The sequence below is a fragment of the Schistocerca americana genome, chromosome 6, assembly GCF_021461395.2.
Source record: "Schistocerca americana isolate TAMUIC-IGC-003095 chromosome 6, iqSchAmer2.1, whole genome shotgun sequence".
NCBI lineage: Eukaryota > Metazoa > Arthropoda > Insecta > Orthoptera > Acrididae > Schistocerca > Schistocerca americana.
In genome coordinates, this window is record NC_060124.1 from 531,937,726 (window position 1) to 531,960,057 (window position 22,332).

The 22,332-nt window shown below is 43.2% G+C and overlaps 1 pseudogene; it reads left to right on the forward strand.

Moving 5' to 3' along the window:
• The first annotated feature begins 7,989 nt into the window (after window positions 1–7,989).
• On the forward strand, window positions 7,990–8,107 carry LOC124620508 (annotated as a pseudogene).
• The last annotated feature ends 14,225 nt before the right edge of the window (window positions 8,108–22,332 follow it).

Sequence of the window (22,332 nt, forward strand, 5' to 3'; positions counted from 1 at the left end):
TCAATATGACAAAGGTTGGTTGAAGTACAGGGCTGCAGGTCAGATGGACTAAGTCCTCAGACAAAGGTTGCTAATAGGCACGGGCTGGCAATAATCTCACCACTGAACTGCCCAGCGGGTGATTTGGACACTGGCTGTAGGTGTGCAACTGCGAAGGTGACGGCTTGCCTGTTGTCGTGTCGAGATGTACAGATAATCACGGATGGCGCGCCGAAAAAGCAAGACTGTCCTCTACGGCGGCTCTCCGCCGAATGTACAACATACGTTGGCCGAACTGTCCAGTCAGTCCTGTACGGTGGACGTCCACCGAATGCCTCGAAATTCTCTCGTCTCTTCCCTACTCGACAGCAAACCCTCGTAGAGTCGCCCCATTGGACAACCTGCCAGCGCAAACTGCGCCAAACTCATACCGCCGCGCCAGAACTCCCGCCTAGACACCGCTTTACTACTTTCCTCCAATGAGAAAGCTTGGCCCTAAAATCTATGTTCTCCGCCTCTAAACTTGGCGCCAGGGAGACGCGCGTGCATTCCACGCGTGCGGCGGATTGTGCTCTCCTCCGCAGAGCAAATCGTGAAAATCTGTCGGTCGCACACCTCCGGTGCGCGAGCCGCTGGCCATTGTGGTGCTGAAGACTGCGCCGACTTTACGGCGAGAACCGAGCGCCTGCGCTCACAAGCAAAGCGGTCTCGCTTTTATACAGGCACGGATGCTTTCCTGGAAGAGCGGGCGGCCGTTTCTTTCACCTCTGCCGCCCTAGACACATCTCCCTGCCGTCCTCACTGACACAGAAATAACCTTGCCCCAAACCTGCTAGCAACAAATAGACTCTGTCACATGTATAATTATTCGTCGTCATAGCCGACTACATAGCTGAGATGGCTGCAGCGCTTCTGGATTGACTAAGTAGCTAAGAAGGGGTGAAAGGACGCATGCTCAAAGGGTTGCCACCTTTCATGTTTTACTAGAATATTTTTGATTCTGTACTTATATAACTTATTTTCACATAGAATGACATACTCTGTTCCGTTTTAGCCCGTTATTTGTATACGAGTCTCTTTTCGGCAGTGGGGTATTGGATGTTTTCTGGAAATTGTCTTAAATGTCATTGATACGCCCGCCAAACCCGCTGCGCAGAACAGGTAATAGGATTGTGGGAAAGGCCAAAGGTTGAGGCCAGTTTCTCATTTTAATTGTCATTTATTGTAATTTAAAAACCTCCACAACCAAAGCGGCACATTGCCGGAACTTTACCGAATGCAACTCTTTCACGGGAAAAATCCAATTAAGATAGCAATAAAATAATTTAAAAAAAAAGCAGCAAACATATGCAGAGTGCAATACAAATGGCTGAGGGCCACAATTAAATTTCAAAATTTTAGAAAGTATTATTATAGACTTTTAAAGGCAGAAGGCCAGAATGTTTAACAACAAGAAACCTTAACAACAAACAAGAGTAAAATCCAATTAAAGAGGCAAATCAAATAAATAAAGAAACGTATCACGACTACATGGAAAGCCTTAAGGCTAAGCAAATAGAACATACATATGCAAGGTGCAATACCAATGACTAAAGGCGACAATTAAGTTCGAAAATTTTAAAATATATTACCATACTCTTTTAAAGGCAGAAGGCCGCAGTGCTTAAGCTAGAAAGATAAATTTAAAAATTAATTTTGCAAAATTTTTAAGAAAAAATAATCAGAAGCCTTGAATTTAAAGTAGCTGACAACAGATAATTAAACACCGGTGGCACTCAGAAGCTTCCAGGGAGGTCGGTCTGCCCTCGTTCACTCAGGCGAGACAGGTGGTGAGTCCAACTATACTTGATATGTCTGAACCCAACCAGAGGACAGCCACGGACCGACCGACACATCGACTTGCTTCCCGTCAATCAGTACATGAGAACTCAAAACGGAAAGTTTACAAACGTGATAATCCACAATGGAGTATGTATTAGCTGTCAAAATTGCACACCATGTTGGACAGCGATAACAGGTGAGGAAGAGACGCTGCCTGAAATAACGTTAGTGGCAAGGGCAGGTAACCGGAACACTAACGGCTACAAGACAGAAAATTCCACTGGTGCACTCAAATTGTAGTCGACCAAAGTAGTTAATTGCACCGTATGGCAGCTAAATTTCAGCAGTAGAAACACTCAGTGTTGCTGACAGGAAAACCTCCGACAGCAAACCACCGAAACGAACCGCCACAACATGAATGGACGTGGCTTGGGTAGTTGAAACCACTACTCAACTTTGACGCCCTGGGTCGGTCGACGAAGCTCGTAGCGATCGGACAGCTCCACACCCGCTCCGACACTGCGCAGGGGCTGCCAGCGGCCCCAGCTGACTACCGCGCGGAGATAACTTCCCTCGTCCGCAACAACCGACCGACTCCCTCCAGACCCCCTAGCCGGAAACTACGTGCACCAAACCAAAGATGGTACACGGCGCAAATATCGATACACATCACTTTTTCCACAAGTAGAAGGAAGAACCACCATAACGTAACTGCAACAAGGGCGGGAAACCAAACACGGATAGACAGCGAACTTCACGAAAACGCATAGTTGGGAATGAGCACGCCTCAGTCATTAATGAAAAGTCCGCTGCAGTAGTAAATTTTTTTTATAATTTATATCTAAAAAGTAAGGCGCAACCTGGTTTTAGGACAAATGTCCCACCTTCAGATAAATCTTAAAATTTGAGTCCATTAAGAATTTGTATTACATCCCTAGTCAGCATCTGATATATATATATAATCTCGACATAATCAGCAACCTGTTTCATAAAAGAAATTTAATTTCTTAACTGTCTTCAGGCACTTAGTGCCCTACTCGCAGAAGACAGTACGAGAAAATACACCACAAATAAGTAGGATTTAATTAAAAGTTCTCCGGTTTCCAGCCGATTGGCAGTATTATGAAACCGGAACCTTTCAACAACTGACATACTCATCATCTTCTGGCGAAGAAACCCAAGAGCTTTTCGTCAATTGTATACGCTGGGGAAGTCTACATTCACAAGTTGGAGTTAGCAATATTCCAATTAAGGATGGATAGAAAAAAACATTTAACTTTTCTGATTTTTTACAATTTTTTAATCTTTTCGTACTTAATTTTAATATTCCTATCTAACTTCTACTTGTTTGTGGTGTATTTTTCTGTACAGCCTTCTGAAGATGGGATGCCTTAAACCGGTAACGAAATTAAATTTCTTCTACGCAACAGGTTTTTGATTATTTCGATACATCCATAAAGGATGTATAACCGCGATTAAAATAATTTAAAATAGTGCACTTCTGGTACGCGGAATGAAACAGGATATCCTCTTCAAAAAATGGTTCAAATGGTTCTGAGCACTATGGGACTTAACATCTGAGGTCATCTGTCCCCTAGACTTAGAACTACTTAAACCTAACTAACCTAAGAACATCACACACATCCATGCCCGAGGCAGGATTCGGACCTGCGACCGTTGCAGCAGCTCGGTTCCCGACTGAAACACCTAGAACCACTCGGTCACAGCGGCCGGCTATCCTCTTCAGTCGTAGGCCTGCCAGAAAGCCTCCGCAGCGGAGGACAATGGTGCTCTCTGTAGTCAGCACAAATGTATTTGAAACGCAAGCATTTCGATCATGACCCCATGTAACTGGGCTTTCAGGCAGGTCTAGGACTGAAGAAGATACGCTGTTTCGTGCCAATTACCAGGGATGCTCTATTTTAACATATATTAAAATACTTTAACCTCAGTCGTGTGTGCTCTACGGAATCCCATTTTAATATGCTCCTAGAGATGGGACACAGATACTGAAGCTGGGTTGTGTTTTCCTATTTAGAAATAAATAATTTAGACGATAGATAATGAATATCAACAGTTATATGTAAAGAAGTCGTCTCGGGTTTTCAGCCGAGTCAATGCGTCGTTCTGCCGCAACGTTTCAGCAAGTTTCCTACTTGTGATCTTCTGAAGATGACAACTAGGAAACTGGTTGAAACGTTGCCACAGATCTGCGCCTTGACTCGGCTGCGACTTGGGCTGTTCACATAAACAAATATTGGTCGGAGTTTAAAAAGTGATAAGTGATACTTGAAACAGCGGATCGATCGCAGACAGCAGACAAATGTACGTTTTTTACGATCGTTGCTGCTGTTGTATGCGGGACGACCGTGGAGCTGGAAGCCCGGTCTGTGGTCGCCGCACTTAATTTAGGGCCTCGTTGGGCTGTGCGGCCTGTCTGCGAATCCGGCCACTGGTTAATTTGCATTAATAACCGCCAGGCTCCAGCAGCGGCCTCCGGGCTTTTCCAGCCCGGCACGTTCTCCAGGGACCGCAGACTCTCTTTCTCTCTCTCTCTCTCTCCCCCTTTCTATTCCTTCCTCTTTCTGTATTCGAGATAACGAGCTTCTTCTTCTTCTATCTCTCTCTCTCTCTCTCTCTGAGCCAAGTCACTGAACAGTGCTGTCAATACTAAGCACGCAAAGTCGTCCACCAGCCAGGATGCAACTGTTGCGTTCCGACATTTCCACTGGAGCCAGAGAGGCGCGCCCAGCCCACGCAGATTGTTTTCCGGACTCGCCTGACGAGTGCTGGTCGGCGAGCTGTGGCGGAGTTTCAACTACGGAAGCGTCTGCTCGAATTCCAATGATCCCTAGTTCGTCAGTTATTTCCGATGGTTGTTGTTGTATTTTCTTTGCAGTTATTCACGTTCTCGATTTTTGTGGATTGGATGCTAGGAAACTGCTTCGTATTTGTGCTGAGCCTCCAAACCGCACATGATGCGACTGAGGGTATTTCACAGTACAAAATAAGCCCAAAGACGGCTTGTGACTGGTCATTAATTACGTCAGCTGTCAACATGGTGCTAACACCTGCGCTGTTGACGCCACCGCTCCCGCAGAAGCGTAAACATTTCCACGAGTATCTCTGGCTCTTCTCTGCCTCGAGAGCTCGCTTCCGTATATTACTAAGATTGTATCCGCTGTCACGGTTGAAGATTTTCTCACATATTTTATTTCTACAGCCTCTTTAATTACAGTCTGCGAGGATATAGAAGCCTGGAATGTTTGCAAGACATTCGTTCTTGTTTTTGTCCATAATAACACATCTAAACCTTTCCTACGCTACACTGCCAATACATTCCAGAGGTATCAGAACGGTTTTCGCGTACAACTCTCGATTCGTTCGTTTCCGGTACTAGAAGCCTTACCTCAATTTGTTGCATTTCCCCTTCTCCGTCATCCAAGAAAGTATGTAGTACCATCACCGAATCACCCTGTATATACAGGGTGGTCCATTGATCGTGACCGGGCCAAATAACTCACGAAATAAGCGTCAAACGAAAAATCTACAAAGAACGAAACTTGTCTAGCTTGAAGGGGGAAACCAGATGGCGCTATGGTTGGTTAGCTAGATGGCGCTGCCATAGGTCAAACGGACATCAACTGCGTATTTTAAATAGGAAACCCCATTTTTTATTACATATTCGTGTAGTACGTAAAGAAATACGAATGTTTTAGTTATACCACTTTTTTCGCTTTGTGATAGGTGGCTCTGTAATAGTCACAAACATATGACTCGCAATTTTAGACGAACAGTTGATAAAAGGTAGGTTTTTTAAATTAAAATACAGAACGTAGGTACGTTTGAACATTTTATTTCCGTTGTTGCACTGTGATACATGAACCTTTGTGAACTTATCATTTCTGAGAACGAATGCTGTTACAGCGTGATTACCTGTAAATGCCACATTAATGCAGTAAATGCTCAAAATGATGTCCGTCAACCTCAATGCATTTGGCAATATGTGTAGCGATATTTCTCTCAACACCGAAGTTTTTGAGATTCCCGATTCCCACACAATTTGTCTGCTACAGATGTGCAGACTAGCCGCGACAGCAGCTAAAACACCTGCTTGGGCATCATCATTTGTTACAGGTCGTGGTTGACGTTTCACATGTGGCTGAACGCTTCCTGTTTCCTTAAATAACGTAACTGTCCGACGAACGATCCGGACACTTGGACGATATCGTCCAGGATACCGAGCAGCATACAGAGCACACGCCCGTTGGGCATTTTGATCACAACAGCCATACATGAACACGATATCGACCCTTTCCGCAATTGGTAAACGGTCCATTTTAACACGGGTAATGTATCACGAAGCAAATACCGTCCGCACTGGCGGAATGTTACGTGATACCACGTACTTATACGTTTGTGACTATTACTGCGCCATCTATCACAAAGCGAAAAAAGTGGCCCAACTAAAACATTCATATTTCTTTACGTACTACACGAATATGTAATAAAAATGGAGGTTACTATTTTAAAAAACGCAGTTGATATCCGTTTGACCTATTGCATCTAGCGGGCCAACCATAGCGCCATCTGGTTTCCCTCTTCAAGCTAGACGAGTTTCGTTCTTTGTAGATTTTTCGTTTGCCGTTTATTTCTTGAGATTTTATTATTATTTATTTCTCGTTCAGCTACAGGCAAAGCGTGATACACTTACAAACATCAACATAAAAATTTAAATTAACATTAACAATGATTTACAATAAAATTTTCAGGGTTTCCAGCCACAAAAGTGCTTGGTCACTTATCACATGTATGTCCATCAGATTTCCTCCCTTAAGTCCGTGTACGTCGCACTCAACTATATGCTGCATGGTTTGACTCTCTCCGCACTCACAATTGGGGTCCTGGGAGAAACCCCACTTTTTCAACAAATATCCGCACCGACCAACACCTGTCCGCAGACGATTTAGAGTTACCCACACTCTACGTTGGAGTTGGAAGCCTGGAACTCGTTGAGATGGGTCCTCAATAAGGAAACTGTTATTCACTTTGCATTCCTGCCATTGCTGTTTCCACAGGTTATCGATAACAATCTGTTGTTTGAGTTCTTTCCAGAAGGGATTTCTTGACATCAATCTGTCAGGGGGAGGAGGTAGGTCCCTGAACTTTTCTTTGTACCTCTGGATTGCTCTTTCACGTCTAATCGAGGGTGGTTCGATATTGGCAAGGACGGGCAGCCTAGGTTTCGGGGTGGGTCTTACTGTTCCTGTTATGAGCCTCATTGTCTCGTTAAGTTGCACATCAATATATCTGACATGCCTACTGCGGGCCCAGACGGGTGCGCAATATTCCGCTACACTATACAGAAGTGCCAGTGCTGATGTGCGTAGAGTTTCAGTGGAACATCCCCAGGTTGTTCCTGCCAGTTTCATTATGATGTTGTTTCTTGTTTTCATTTTTTGGGCGACTTCGTACAGGTGGCTCTTATATGTGAGAGTGCGATCTAGCTTAACACCCAGATATTTTGGCGTTCTATCGTTTTTCAACAATTTACCTTTTATTTGCACTTTTAGCTCACGATTTGCATCTTTGTTACACAAGTGCATTATTGATGCCACGGATTTAGTCGGATTTACTTTGAGGTGCCAGTTGTCATAATATTGTTGTAGTCGTTCCAGATCCCTGTTTAAAATTTCTTCCAGTTCTTCGAAAGTGTTGGCGTGAGCCGCGATAGCGATGTCATCTGCATACATAAAAGAACGAGATTCCAGGTTTGGGATGTCCGCTATGTATAAATTGAAAAGGCATGGAGCCAGCACAGACCCTTGGGGGAGACCATTTTGTAGTGTCCTGTAGCTGCTTGTTTTCCCATTCAGAGATACCTTGAATCTCCTGTTTATCAACATATTTCTGACTAGATCTATGATCTTCTTGCATTTCACGACTTTTGACAGTTTATACAGTATCCCTTTTGTCCATTTCTTGAGATATTTGGCCCGGTCACGATCAATGGACCACCCTGTATAGCCTATATACACATCTACGGGCGCCGGCGCCCATAACTTGGATGCTCCGTAGCGTCGTTGGATAACGCTTCCATACACTGACTCATATTCAAGATTTTCTATACTCTCTTCTTCCATACACTGACTCATATTCAAGATTTTCTATACTCTCTTCTTTACACAAGGCAACGACCTTGCCGCAGTGGGTACACCGGTTCCCATGAGATCACCGAAGTTAAGGGCTGTCGGGCGTGGTCGGCACTTGGATGGGTGACCATCTAGGACTCCATGCGCTGTTGCCATTTTTAGAGGTGCACTCAACCTCGTGATGCCAATTGAGGAGCTGCTCGACCGACTAGTAGCGGCTTCGGTCAAGAATGCCATCATAACGACTGGGAGAGCGGTGTACTGACCCCACGCCCCTCCTATGCGCATCCTCTCCTGAGGATGACACGGCGGTCGGATGGTCCCGGTAGGCCACTCGTGGCCTGGAGGCGGAGTGAGTGCTTTTTTACACAAGTCATTAAAGTTTATAATCGGAGATTCCGAACACCCTGTACGTAGAGTTTTATATTATTATTACAGTAACTGTACAGTATTTACCCCAGTGTCATAATTTGTGCAATAAAAAAATTTAACTTCGGCATAAAAGTAACATTGAAATGTAAATATGTACACACGATAGTTCTGTGACATGGTCGTCACATGTTACTGAAAGATGTCTGATTATTTTTTTTTTTTTTTTTTTTTTCTTGGCTGTTTTTGAGGAGAGTAGGAGGCTTGCTAACTCCGGAGGAGTATTTCAGCATATCTTCTTAAGATACGAGCGGCCCAGGCGCTTGCCCTGTAGTGTGCCTTAAACACAGGCGGACAGTCATAGAGGTTGTGGAGAAGGGAAGAGGGCCCCAGGGCACTGTAGTTCGCGGAAGTAATTGCGATAAGCCCCTGCCCCTCACTTTAGCGGTGAATGCGATCTCCTCCTTAGAAGTTAGCTGCGAGGGAGCCACCGAAAGAGCCTAGAGTATACCTGAGTGTGACGAGTTCACATCTGTGTACACAGATCTAAGATTCGGCCGTCACGACGCCGTTCGCACCCCGTGAGAAAATTAGCTGTATTCCCTTGCAAATTTTGTTGTCCCTTCAACGAAGTGTTGCCTGCCACCACGTTTAGGCCCAAAGGGCTCGACCAGCGAGTGGAACATGACTACATCTACATCTACATCTACATACACACTCCACAATCCACCATACGGTGCGTGGCGGAGGGTACCTCCTACCACAACTAGCATCTTCTCTCCCTGTTCCACTCCCAAACAGAACGAGGGAAAAATGACTGCCTATATGCCTCTGTACGAGCCCTAATCTCTCTTATCTTATCTTTCCGCGAAATGTAAGTTGGCGGCAATAAAATTGTACTGCATTCAGACTCAAATTCTGGCTCTCTAAATTTCCTCAGTAGTGATTCACGAAAAGGACGCCTCCTTTCCTCTAGAGACTCCCACCCGAGTTCCTGAAGCATTTCCGTAACATTCGCTTGATGATCAAACCTACCAGTAACAAATCTAGCAGCCCGCCTCTGAATTGCTTCTATGTCCTCCCTCAATCCGACCTGATAGGGATCCCAAACGCTCGAGCAGTACTCAAAAATAGGTCGTATTAGTGTTTTATAAGCGGTCTCCTTTACAGATGAACCACATCTTCCCATAATTCTACCAATGAACCGAAGACAACTATCCGCCTTCCCCACAACTGCCATTACATGCTTGTCCCACTTCATGTAGCTCTGCAATGTTACGCCCGAATATTTAATTGACGTGACTGTGTCAAGCGCTACACTACTAGTGGAGTATTCAAACATTACGGGATTCTTTTTCCTATTCATCTGCATTAATTCACATTTATCTATATTTAGGGTTAGCTGCCATTCTTTACACCAATCACAAATCCTGTCCAAGTCATTTTGTATCCTCCTAAAGTCACTCAACGACGACACCTTCCCGTACACCACAGCATCATGAGCAAACAGCCGCACATTGCTATCCACCCTATCCAAAAGATCATTTATGTAGATAGAAAACAACAGCGGACCTACCACACTTCCCTGGGGCACTCCAGATGATACCCTCACCTCCGGTGAACACTCACACTAGAAGCCGATACCAGCCTCCGGTACGTCAAGATGCGTTCAATAAGACAACAATGGGAAATTTCTGCAGGGTTTCCCTGTACTCACAGAAAATAAAGCCAAATTCTCTTCGTTCATTGTGAAAATGGCTGCCTGTCCTGCCTTCCATGTACAGATTTTCATAAAGACGGTAGTTTGGTTTAGAGGAGGGATTTTGCGGAAATTGTCCTGGGAAGCCAGAAGCTGTCGGAGGCATCCTTTCTCTGCCGCCATATCTGCCGTTATTATCCTGTGCCGACTGGTGCAGTCTGCTAAGTATTGAGTGAATGCCGAATCTGCGCCATCCACTTTCTTAGCAGCTCATAATTTGGCAGACTGCCATGCGACTTTAGTTGCCTGCGTTTATTGTTTCGTTTCACAGGTCTTGGAATTGTTTGCTTTTGCGTTTGTGAGCGGCACGGATTACGAAAGCTTGTAGCATTTCCAAGCAGTCTTCCACACAGATGAGGTACCACCTACTGTGTTCCGGGACACTCGCTATTAAACTGAGCCACTCAAGAACTTTGTGTTTCAAAAACTTAGACGAGTTTCTACTCGTCCCGTCGGAGCAGTTTTCCAGTCAACAATACATGACTTCACAGTTATGATCATTTAGTTGGTGAGTTATTCTCTGTCACTTTAATGCTGTACTCGTCTAAAGTTTGAGTAACTAATCGACTTGCCGGCCGCGGTGGTCTCGCGGTTAAGGCGCTCAGTCCGAAACCGCGCGACTGCTACGGTCGCAGGTTCGAATCCTGCCTCGGGCATGGATGTGTGTGATGTCCGTAGGTTAGTTAGGTTTAAGTAGTTCTAAGTTCTAGGGGACTGATGACCACAGATGTTAAGTCCCATAATGCTCAGAGCCATTTTTGAACTAATCGACTTACCAAACACAGACTTAATTCTGAATCTCGAAACGAAACTGCTATCCTACAACCGATCCTCGTTAAGCGACAGTCTAAAAACAAATATAACCCCTGTAGTCCTAATTTGCTCATCTCAGTGTGCTGGTGTTCCACTGCAAAGCCCGTGCCAACTATTTTGTTTATGCTTCGAGCGGGGGCGCATATATTAAAGTGCGCCAACCACGAATAACATTTTTTTTGCACCGCCATTGTTGTTTTACAGTTGCAAGCCTGTACTTGTTCCTTCATTATTGCTTCGGCTAAAATTGTGATAACTTGTGCTGTCCTACGTCCAAGTGAGCAAAAGTAGTATAAGATAAACAGCGATCTACGTGAGAAAAAAATTACGATCCGTGCAAGAAAATGACACATATATGGAGCTAGTAGCGCAGTTCCACAGATGAGGGAGTTTATAGCGTTAATGCCACGTCAATGCCCACGTTTATTACATTTTGTAATGTTTTAATGCACAGTTTAGGATGATTTCGTTAATGGAAGCCAGCAAGTAGTTGAGATCAAAAGGCAGATTCACCGAGTGACGCACCAGATGGTCACGAAGCGCGAGAACCGCCGGGCTCGCAAGAGCAGTATCGTACAGAAGGAGAGAGACACAGTGGGGAGTCACCTGGGATGCTGGGCGCCATGACGTGAATATTTTATTATTTATATTTACTGTTTGATAAATCTTACTATATAGCTCTAACCGCGCTGATGACGTTACTTACATTGAGCTGTTGTTAATAATAACTTCAAATAACATTCAATTCATCAGCAAATGCTAATTCCAAATTCTAATTACTGTCAGTGGTTGTTGGTAGAAAGGATGTGTGCTCTGAGAGAGCAGGCGTCAAATAGCTAAGATACCTCACTACTAGTCTACAATCGGTGTGCGAGGAGGTAACACGTGAAGCCCTGTATAAAATCTGATCTCACGCAAAGACGGAACGGTTTGTTGAAAAATTGCCTCGGGTGACGTACTTGTGCGATTTTGTGTTACTCCAAGTCAGTCTACGATCTGTTATCGAGGTGACGGCACGCGACTAATGTGGGTAGTGCAACTCCAGATAAAGACGGAATTAATTTCAAAATTTGCTTCGCAAAACATACTTGTGGGAGCTCCTGTTGATTCTAAGATCGTGCGAAGTATTGTCGTGACTTTTGCTGTGCTCGGGAACTAACGATAATTGACCGGGTATACTGTTATAAAATTTACGATAGATGCGCCTAGAAATAGTTTTACTAAATTTGCAATCAGTGAAACAAAATTAAATTAGTTGGCATCCTAATATTTTACGATACTTATCATGCCTAGCAGAAACCAGATGGCAGTTAGAAGAGTCGAGGGGCATGAAAGGGAAGCAGTGGTTGGGAAGGGAGTGAGACAGGGTTGTACCGTATCCCCGATGTTATTCAACCTGTATATTGAGCAAGCAGTAAAGGAAACAAAAGAAAAATTCGGAGTAGGAATTAAAATCCATGGAGAAGAAATGAAAACTATGAGGTTCGCCGATGACATGGTAATTCTGTCAGAGACAGCAAAGGACGTGGAAGAGCAGTTGAACGGAACGGATAGTGTCTTGAAAGGAGGATATAAGATGAATATCAACAAAAGGAAAACGAGAATAATGGAATATAGTCGAATTAAATCGGGTGATGCTGCGGGAATTAGATTGGGAAATGAGACGCTTAAAGTAGTAAATGAGTTTTGCTGTTTGGGGAGCAAAATAACTGATGATGGTCGAAGTAGGGAGGATATAAAATGTAGACTGGCAATGGCAAGGAAAGCGTTTCTGAAGAAGAGAAATTTGTTTACATCGAGTATAGATTTAAATGTCAGGAAGTCGTTTCTGGAAGTATTTGTATGGAGCGTAGCCATGTATGGAAGAGAAACGTGGACGATAAATAGTTTGAACAAGAAGAGAATAGAAGCTTTCGAAATGTGATGCTATAGAAGAATCCTGAAGATTTGATGGGTAGATCACATAACTAATGAGGAGGTATTTGAACAGAATTGGAGAGAAGAGAAATTTGTGGCACAACTTGACCAGAAGAAGGGATCGGTTGGTAGGGCGTATTCTGAGGCATCGAGGGATCAGCAATTTAGTATTGGAGGACAGGGTGGAGGGAGAAAATCGTAGAGGGAGACCGAGAGATGTATACACTTAACAGATTCAGAAGGATGTAGGTTGCAGTAGGTACTGGGAGATGAAGAAGCTTGCACAGGATGGAGTAGCATGAAGAGCTGCTTCAAACACGTCTCTTGACTGAAGACCACAACAACAACATAATACCTAGCATTTAAACCCACCCATACGTCACATTATTATCCACTGTTTATTGCAAAAGCTTTAAAGCACGCGACCGATTAAGAAGAAACAAATTGCGGCAACGAGACACAAGGTAAACAACTTAGCTACAATTCAGTTGGAAGTAGGGGCAGATGCTGTAAAGTTTCATCTGTAAAATCACACGTACCATCACTGTGCGTCCCGGCGTACATATTGTGAAGAGAATAGTTCGAACATTGATTCCCCTGTCTGCTGTGACAGCGTTACAAGTTGTCTATGAGATAATTAGCAACCGAATACGCGGTTGGCTGGTGTCTGATGTAACTGCGATGTTTAATGCTCCAAATGGGTCATTACTGTGGGATAACACTTTATTATGGCAACACAGTGCTAATAAATGTTTATTTTAATACTATTTAATGAAACCATGATGTAGCTCGTATAACGTCAGTTTATTTTACCACTGTTCATTTAAACTGAGATCAAACTGTGATTTGTTTCAAACAAGTTTACCCTGGTGACACACAGGCAGCCATTCTTTACCCGTTTACAAAGTACGCCACTCGCCCGATCGTGTTGTAATAAACTTCGCGCCCGCTCAAGGGTTAAATATTAAATAATTTCGGTCTTTGATTATGGTTTATGGCTTACATGGTTTACGAGTATTGGTGTGAGCCCTTTTTACATGTCCTAAAGACAGGTTGAAGGGAGAAAGAAATAAGGGTAGGCAGTATAGGCTCGCCCCCTGTCAGCTCAGCTCGTAGGACGAAGACGGTTACATTTTAATGTGTAACTGAAAGAGTATTGTAACCAAGCATCACGGAAAGCGAAACTTGTATTAGCGCACAGAAACTGTGGCAAGGACAAGCGCTGCACTGAATTGATATTATGAAATACAGTTATGGCACGGCACGTCAATTCGTTCTAATAAGTTTTTCATTAGCGCAGTCACAGAAGATGGCCGACAAGTGCCTCCAGACCTTGTATTAGCTGCTAGGCAGTGATACTTGATGCGATGTGGTCCTGTTAACTCACGGCTCCTACACAGAGACCCATCCCCCTCCCCCCTCCCGCCGCACCGCCACCAACCCAACCCTCCTTACCACCTGGGCTGCTAATTTCGCGACTCCTCTAATTAACAGCGAGACACTTAGACGCCTGTGCTGCCTCCACCGGCAGCTACTGGAAACTATCTTGCGTAATTTGGTTCCCTTCTGCTGCATCTATAAGAGGTGGGAATCCGTCAGCCAATTGCAGGAACTCTCAAAGAGTCTATTATCGCAGCGCGGTATCCCGCAGTCGCCCATTTCAACCGTATTTTCATCTTCGTGTGTGGTGAAACTGACGTTAAAGTACTTTAGAGAGGAGTAAGTTGGGCTACAGATTGCATCTTACTCTTCGGCCCGTACTTTGAGTCCTGTTACTGCAGTGCAACTGGCTGATGCTCACTGATAAGCTTATTATGATAAAAAACCCTCGCAGTTCCTGAACATTCGTTCCACTCTCTGTAACAAAGGACACGAAAAATTCACGTAAACAATAACGCGAAAACTACCGCGAAATCAGCTGTTGTTAACGACACAAAAGCAACTCTACTATATCTGCGAAAAGTACCAATTTTGGCATTTTCCCCTTCCCTGCATAAAAATGGCGAATCTCCACGTCATTGACATATGTTAGGTATAAAATAAGATTAAAATTTGTGATTCGGCCGGAATTCGATCCCAAGGCCTTTGTCACAAGGCCTGCACTCTACAGGTAGACTCCCAAACCCGACTGGGAGGGATAAGACATAGTGTGCAACACTGAATCCGAACCACAGTTCGCTTCTGGAGGATGTTCAAATCATTGAGAGGGGAACGCTGTGTTAAGACATTGAAAAATCTGTAGTCTCACTGGGATTCGATCCCACGACAGTTCGATTTTTACCAGGTGCAGAAGTGTGAAGCTGGACTTTCCGTGTAGATCTTGCTAGCCGTCAGTACTGTGCCCGCGAGACTGCGTCTGCAGTGCCATCTGCTTCCTGTAACGGCTGACGACGAATATCAGCAGACGGTAACACAAGTTCCATATATCAGTATCTGTTTCAAACCCGTAAACCTGTGGAGTTTTGTGCCTACGAACTACGATTTGCGGAAAGCATTGGTTTTCTGTTACCATTGGAAGAAAACTGCTGCAGAATCGCTTCGAATGCTTGTCGAAGCTTTCGGCGAACATGCTCTTGGCAAAACAGTGTTTCGAGTTGTTCAAAAAATTCAAAAGTGGTGGTTTTGAGGTGAGAAACGACGAGCGCGGCAAACTACCGAAAAAGCACGAAGATAACGAATTACAGGCCTTAATGGGTGAAGAGGATACTCAAACTCAACAGGAACTCGTGGAACAATTGACTGTGACGCCGTAAAAAAAAAAAAAAAAAAAAAAAAAAACCATCACCTAGGCTAGTTCCCGACATGAATACCGGAACATTCTACGGCTTACAGTGCGTCAGTCACACATACTGCAACACACAAGGAACACAGGGCACGTGGTCAGAGGAACTTTCATTTGTCATCACCATCTGCCGTTGCTACGATGCATTTCTGGATACATGTTCATAACTTCCTTTTTCCTCCATTTCCTGTCAGGAATCCGTCCCTGCAGTTTGTCCGTTCTAATAATGTTTACACTGTGTATAGGCTGTTAGGCGCGTGTGTGCAGATATTTAGTGATGACCGATGGCAGTATAGTCAAAAACATGACATCAGTATTCACTTCATTTGCAGACTACAATAATTACAGCTGCTAATTGCAGTATGGTTTTCGTAAGCCATTAACATTTATTTTCTCCTGAGTAGCAAGTCAAGTATCGAACTGCTGATTCTTGGACACAAAACAGATAGACATCACTTCGCGGTGCAGTTACGAGCGTGCAGAAAACACCAGGTAGTTAATTACGTGACGCATTTGTGTGAAGGCTGTTGGAGTCACAGAAAAGACGGCTAACACGTTGAAGTGGGTACATATTAAGGTACTATTGATTACAATACCTTCACCTAGAGGATTAACACCCTGTACATACGCTCTACGCACTGTGGGTAGAGGGCGGATGTAGCAGCCAAGGAGGCGTCTCGCCATCATCTGTTAGTTCCATTTGCCATCCCGCTGCATCCTATGGCCTCGCTGTTGCGATGCCTCGATGGGAGGATGAGTGGTTCAAAGTGACTGACAGTAACCTCCTCCTAGTGAAGTCGACAACGCGGTGATGGCGTGCTTCATTCCAGCCACGTAGACTGGAAGAGTTCCTCCTTACTTGTCTTCGTACAGGCCACAGCCCTGTGACTTATGGCTTCTTTCCCCGACGAGAGGACGCTCCGATGTGTGGTGCTTGGGGTGTACAGATCACTGTGTGCCACATTTAATTTTTTGAGACCAGAGGGCAGGGGCAATTTTGCCCACAGATCTGTCCCCTATTTTAAGTGTCTTCCAAACAAATGTCGTTAGAATTTTAAGGTTTTGTGAATTCTCCAACATTTTTCCCAATATTTTAGGGAGATGGTGATAATGTGTTAAGGAGAGTTGGAACGCCCTCTCCCGACAACGTTAAAGTCACTGACTTGGCTTCCCTGCATTTCAGGAACCACTGTAGCCATTGACATGAAACTTTTTCAGGACATTAAACTGTATTTTCTGAGTCTACTGATCTACAATAATTGCATTTCAGTGACTGCTTTCGAAAATAAAATTTTTTAACTACATGGTTAAAATTTTGTGTACTTTTTGTACGTTATGTTAAATAATTTTAATTGCACATAACATTTTGTTCTTCTTTTAATTTCGTAGCTTCAGGATATGTTTGCTATTACTCCCTGAAAATTTAAATACTCTACTGGAAGTGGTTTCTGAGATTTAGGGAAATTTGCTACAGAAAATGTAAATTTTCAGGAACGGCTTCTAAAGTTTCAAAAGACTGTAACTCACTTAATATATGCTTAATTTTTCATTTTTAGTCACTCAGAAGCATCCTGCAGCATACTGTATCTCATCCTCTTGATCTTTTTCCAAGTTTTTTCTTCTTTTCTTCTTTCTAGACTCCTTAGTGCCCAACTGTGCTCCATACTCATCAATGCGAACGTTGTATATCCGTTCAACTTCTCTGATGCAGTTTGCTCCAGGATGAATTCCTATATGCTGCAGCACTTTCACCCTACCAATGTTGCCATCATTACAAGCAGTAACAGCATTACTGACCCATACTTTAGTGTCTTTATTCCAACAAAATACTTTTTGGTAAGCGAGTCTATAAAAGATTATTGAATGACTCATTGGGATTTTGAGTCTGACAATGCAGACACTTCTTCAGTAATTCAGGATTTGCCAGGTCTCTGTAAAGAGGTTTTATGATATCCATGACTGCTGCTGGGATGGAATTTTTATGGCTGTATCAACTGTTTGAGTACTGGGCATTGCGGTAATTGCACCATGAATCAGATCCAGGAGGACAAACGTGGTGTAGTGATTTTTCATCAGTTGTCAGTCTGACGAAGAAGGTAGCCCATACTGCCTGCTTCATTTTCAACAAATCCTGAGTACTGCTGTAGTTCATCAATCATTTTGTTTATCAATCTGCCCTTATGGTTTTACTATCAGAAAGTTTCTTGTCTCTCAAACTTTGTTTCAACTTTCTCAACCTGGTGCACATCCTCTTCTGGACATGACCGTTATGACACAGCAATCCACAGCATTCTACATAAAAAATTTCCGATTTTTATTAGATCTTGAAGTAATGCACGTAAAAATTTTAGCATTTTCAACCACTGTAGATTATATTTAAAAAATAAAATAAAATACTTCCCATGTGAGTTTATAAGTCTTATCATTTTATTCAGAAAACGGCAAATTTTGTAACGAGATAAAAATCCGAAATTAAGGAATTTTTTTCCGTTCCAACTCCCTTTATGAGGGAACTGGCTCACCCACGTTATTTTGTAAGTGGTCAGCCGGTCACATTTCCTAGTGCCGCTGTTTTAGTTCCTCTCTCGCTTTACTTGTGTTTTAATCGCTGATGTAGCATGTTTCACCATGTCTCCATTGTCTTAAAGTCGTGTGCGACAGAGTGATTGTATGTTGTTTCACGTGACGCAGTGGGCAAAGCCGTTTTTGTATGTGTCCGACACTAAATGTCCATTGCATGCTCTTCCGTTCATAACTGAGGCTGCGAAACTGGTTAAGGTGAACCTACGTTTAGTGCCAGCAATAATCCCGGCTGGATTAAAAACCAATTAATATTGACAAATTGTGACACTCATTTCTAGTCCCTGTTGGCAAGGAGATGTATACGATGACTGTTCTTGCGTGGCTGCGAGTGACACACCTTTCCTTGTAGACACAATGGACAGTTCGCCTTGAGACACCAGCAAACCGGGAAACTTCAAGGTGTCGTCATGGACCCGTCCCGAATACATAGCCCCCTTCTGCCAGTCTGACGCGTTAGCACGTCTACGCTCCACACACGACTCCACTGCTATCACTTACGACAGAGGTGGAGAGTCACGTGACCTCGTGATACTAGCTCCACAACATCTACAAACCGACAAGAGTGGTCTTTCAATGGGTAAGTTCGTAGTGCTTTCTGTACTATCTAGTCTTTCCAGGCGCCTAAAGCTGGGGAGACCCTAACTGTAAACGCACGATGTTGTCATAGTGTCAGCTGTACGGTGCGAATCCGTCCAAGCAGTGTCTAAGGAACGTCTACTACTCAAAAGTCGTTTATCGCGAACTTGGCTTATGTGGGGACAGTGGGCTTGATTCACACTCCTACAGTGTACACAACAAATAGTCGCTGTGGTATTTCAGATTACATCATGATGAGGCAGAGATTCCGAAATCAGACTTGGACTCGAAGGCGTACCCAGCAGCGGATATAGACCCAGATCACAATTTAGGTGAAGTGTAGGCTCAAGTTTAAGAGACTAGCCAAGAAGAATCATTACGCAATGAAGAGATGCCCTTGAACTTCTCTGAGGCTATATATACTGCGATAATAAATAGCTGAGTAGGCAGTTCAGATGGAGGGGAATGGACATCTCTAAAAAGGGCAAACGGAACATGGGAAGATGAATATAGGTGCTAGGAAGATAACTGCGAAGAAACTTCGGACAATAGAAGGAATACTTCAGGTGATAGGCGTACAAAAATTTCAGGGAATACAGAAATACAGCTCACATAGGAATGAAATAAATAAATGCGGGGAAGCTTAAGTGAAATGGCTGCATAAAAATGAGAAATGATTGTCAGAAGAACTGACTCATCATGCAGAAAAATCAAACAACTCTTCTGTGAAATTAAAAACAAGGACGTTAACATTAAGAGCGCAATGGGAATTCCACTGTTAAATGCAGAGGAGAGAACGGATAGGTGGAAAGAGTATACTGAAGGCCATTATGAGGGGGGGGGGGGGGGGACTTGTCTGACGACGTTATAGAAGAAGAAACAGGAGTCTATATGGAATATATAGGGGATTCAGTACTAGAACCAGAATTTAAAAGGGCTTGGAAAGACAGAAGGTATGGGTAACATCCCATCATAATTTCTAAAATCATTCGGGGAAGTGGCAACAAAACAACTATTCATGTTGCTGTGCAGAATGTAAAAGATTGATGAAGATTTCGGTAAAACGTCATATACACAGTATTGAAGGCTGGGAGAGCTAACAAGTGCGACAGTTATTGCACAGTCCCCTTAACTGCTCACGCATCCAAGTTGCTGACAAGAATAGTATATCGAAGAATGGAAAACAGGTGGAGGAAAATGAGGAGATTAGTGTTTAACGTCCCGTCGACAACGAGGTCATTAGAGATGGAGAACAAGCTCGGATTAGGAAAGGATGGGGAAGGAAATCGTCCATGCCCTTTCAAAGAAATCCCCCCCCCCCCTTGCCTGAAGAGATTTAGGGAGATCAGAAAATACCTAAATCAGGATGGCAGGACGCATGTTGGAACCGTCGTCCTCCCGAATGCGAACCCAGCGTGAGAATGCAACACAAAAATTAATGACCTATTACATGATGATTACCTTGGCTTTGTGAAAGGGAATGGCACCAGAGAGGCAGTTTCAATGTTGCATTTTAATTGTCGCACCTTCCATTGCCAGGTAATTTAAAGCTCCTTTCCTTTCGAAAAATGATGGGTAATCTGTTATAAATTCACTTCGCCATAATATCTCAAAGCCAGAGACCAATGTACTACATCGGTTTTGCATCGTAATTGCTTTCCAGTTTCAGTTTAGGTACAGCAATGATGTTAAGCATCCACTGAGCAGACAATTTTCAAAATAACTTCATTTAGGTCTCTTCAGAATAAGTCGGTGCACAAACACGCTGTACTCTTCAACTCTTCAGATTTACGACTGACAGAATTATACACTTTATTGCCACGTAATGAAATCGGAATGAAAGTGAATGCTATCACCGCAAAATCAAAGCTGATAGAAAGGTTACATTAATTTTTTATCTTTTCGAACAATGGAGAATGTATTTCACAATAAAGCTTCAGGATGTTATCTCGTCGAACGTCTCGGTCATAATGCGATCCAGAGACTCGTATACCTTAGTACCGAACCAACAAGAACAATATCCTTACCCAAAGTCTCCGAGTAGAGCAAGCAACAAATAAAACAAACCAACAAACATAGTGTAATTTTTTTGTAAATAACAATCTCCAACACAAATTCAATAATGTGTACAAAAGTAGGTGATATTAAGTACTTCATTATATATCGTGGAGGCCGTAAAACTACGTATATAATAATACAGAATCGAACTACGCATAATCCATAAGGGTGAGGATAATTATGAAATTGTCAGTGACGAGAGTATCTTGAGAACGCAATTTCAGCGAATTACAGACGACAGACTACTACTTCAGCTTAAGTAAGGGTGAGAACAGAGACTCGACGGTATTGTCGACACCGCAGCTAAAGATGTATACGCTGATATAATCGGGGTGAGTTTATTTCGCTCCAAGCAAGGAAACGCAAAGTAAAATTAAAATAATAATACTAACAGTGGAAAGAGACATTTTCCAAATTCCTATTTACAGTCTTATTTGTAATTAATGCACTGTTAATCATATATAAAAAACAAATAAAATTTTTTTTCACTATATGTCATGTAAGGCCAATGAACAGTAGCTTCCTAAACAATACGATGTACATATATTGTAAAATTAGTAATTTATTTACTAGAACCTTCCATCTGTTGTGTGCAATATTTTAAACCAACACATTTCCTTGAAGTAAAATTTTTGAAGATTTTTTTTGTTACACATACAAAACTATAAAATTCTGTAATCGTATGTAGCAAAAATTGCGGAATGGTAGTTACACTGGTGGTTTTCTTTGGTAGGGGGGGGGGGGGGGGAGGGGGGAGGGGTGCAGGTTTGGCAGTTCCACCAGGGGCGCAGGATCACCTCACCGTCGATGTTTCACTTCCATACATGGCTACACTCTATGTAAATACCTGCAGAAACGACTTCCAGACACTTAACTCTATACTCGATGTTAACAAATTTCTCTTCTTCAGAAACGCTTTCATTGCCATTGCCAGTGTACATTTTACATCCTCTCTACTTCGACCATCATCAGTTATTTTGCTTCCCAGACAGCAGAACTCCTTTACTACTTTAAGTGTCTCATTTCCTAAACTAATTCCCTCAACATCACCCAACTTAATTCGACGACGTTCCACTATCCTCGTTTTGCTTTTGTTGATGTTCATCTTATATCCTCCTTTCAAGACACTGTCCATTCCGTTCAACTGCTCCTCCAAGTCCTTTGCTGTCTCTGACAGAATTACAATGTCATCGGTAAACCTCAAAGTTTCTGCATGGATTTTAATATACCTACTCCGAATTTTTCTTTTGTTTCTTTTACTGCTTCCTCAATATGCAGACATGAATGACATCGGGGACAGGCTACAAACCCGTCTCACTCCTTTCCCAACCACTGCTTCCCTTTCATGTCCCTGACTCTTATAACTGCCATCTGGTTTCTGTACAAATTGTAAATAGTCTTCCGCTCCCTGTATTTTACCCCTGCTACCTTCAGAATTTGAAAGAGAGTATTTCAGTCAACATTGTCAAAGCGCTTTCTCTAAGTCTACAAATGCTAGAAACGTAGGTTCGCCTTTCCTTAAT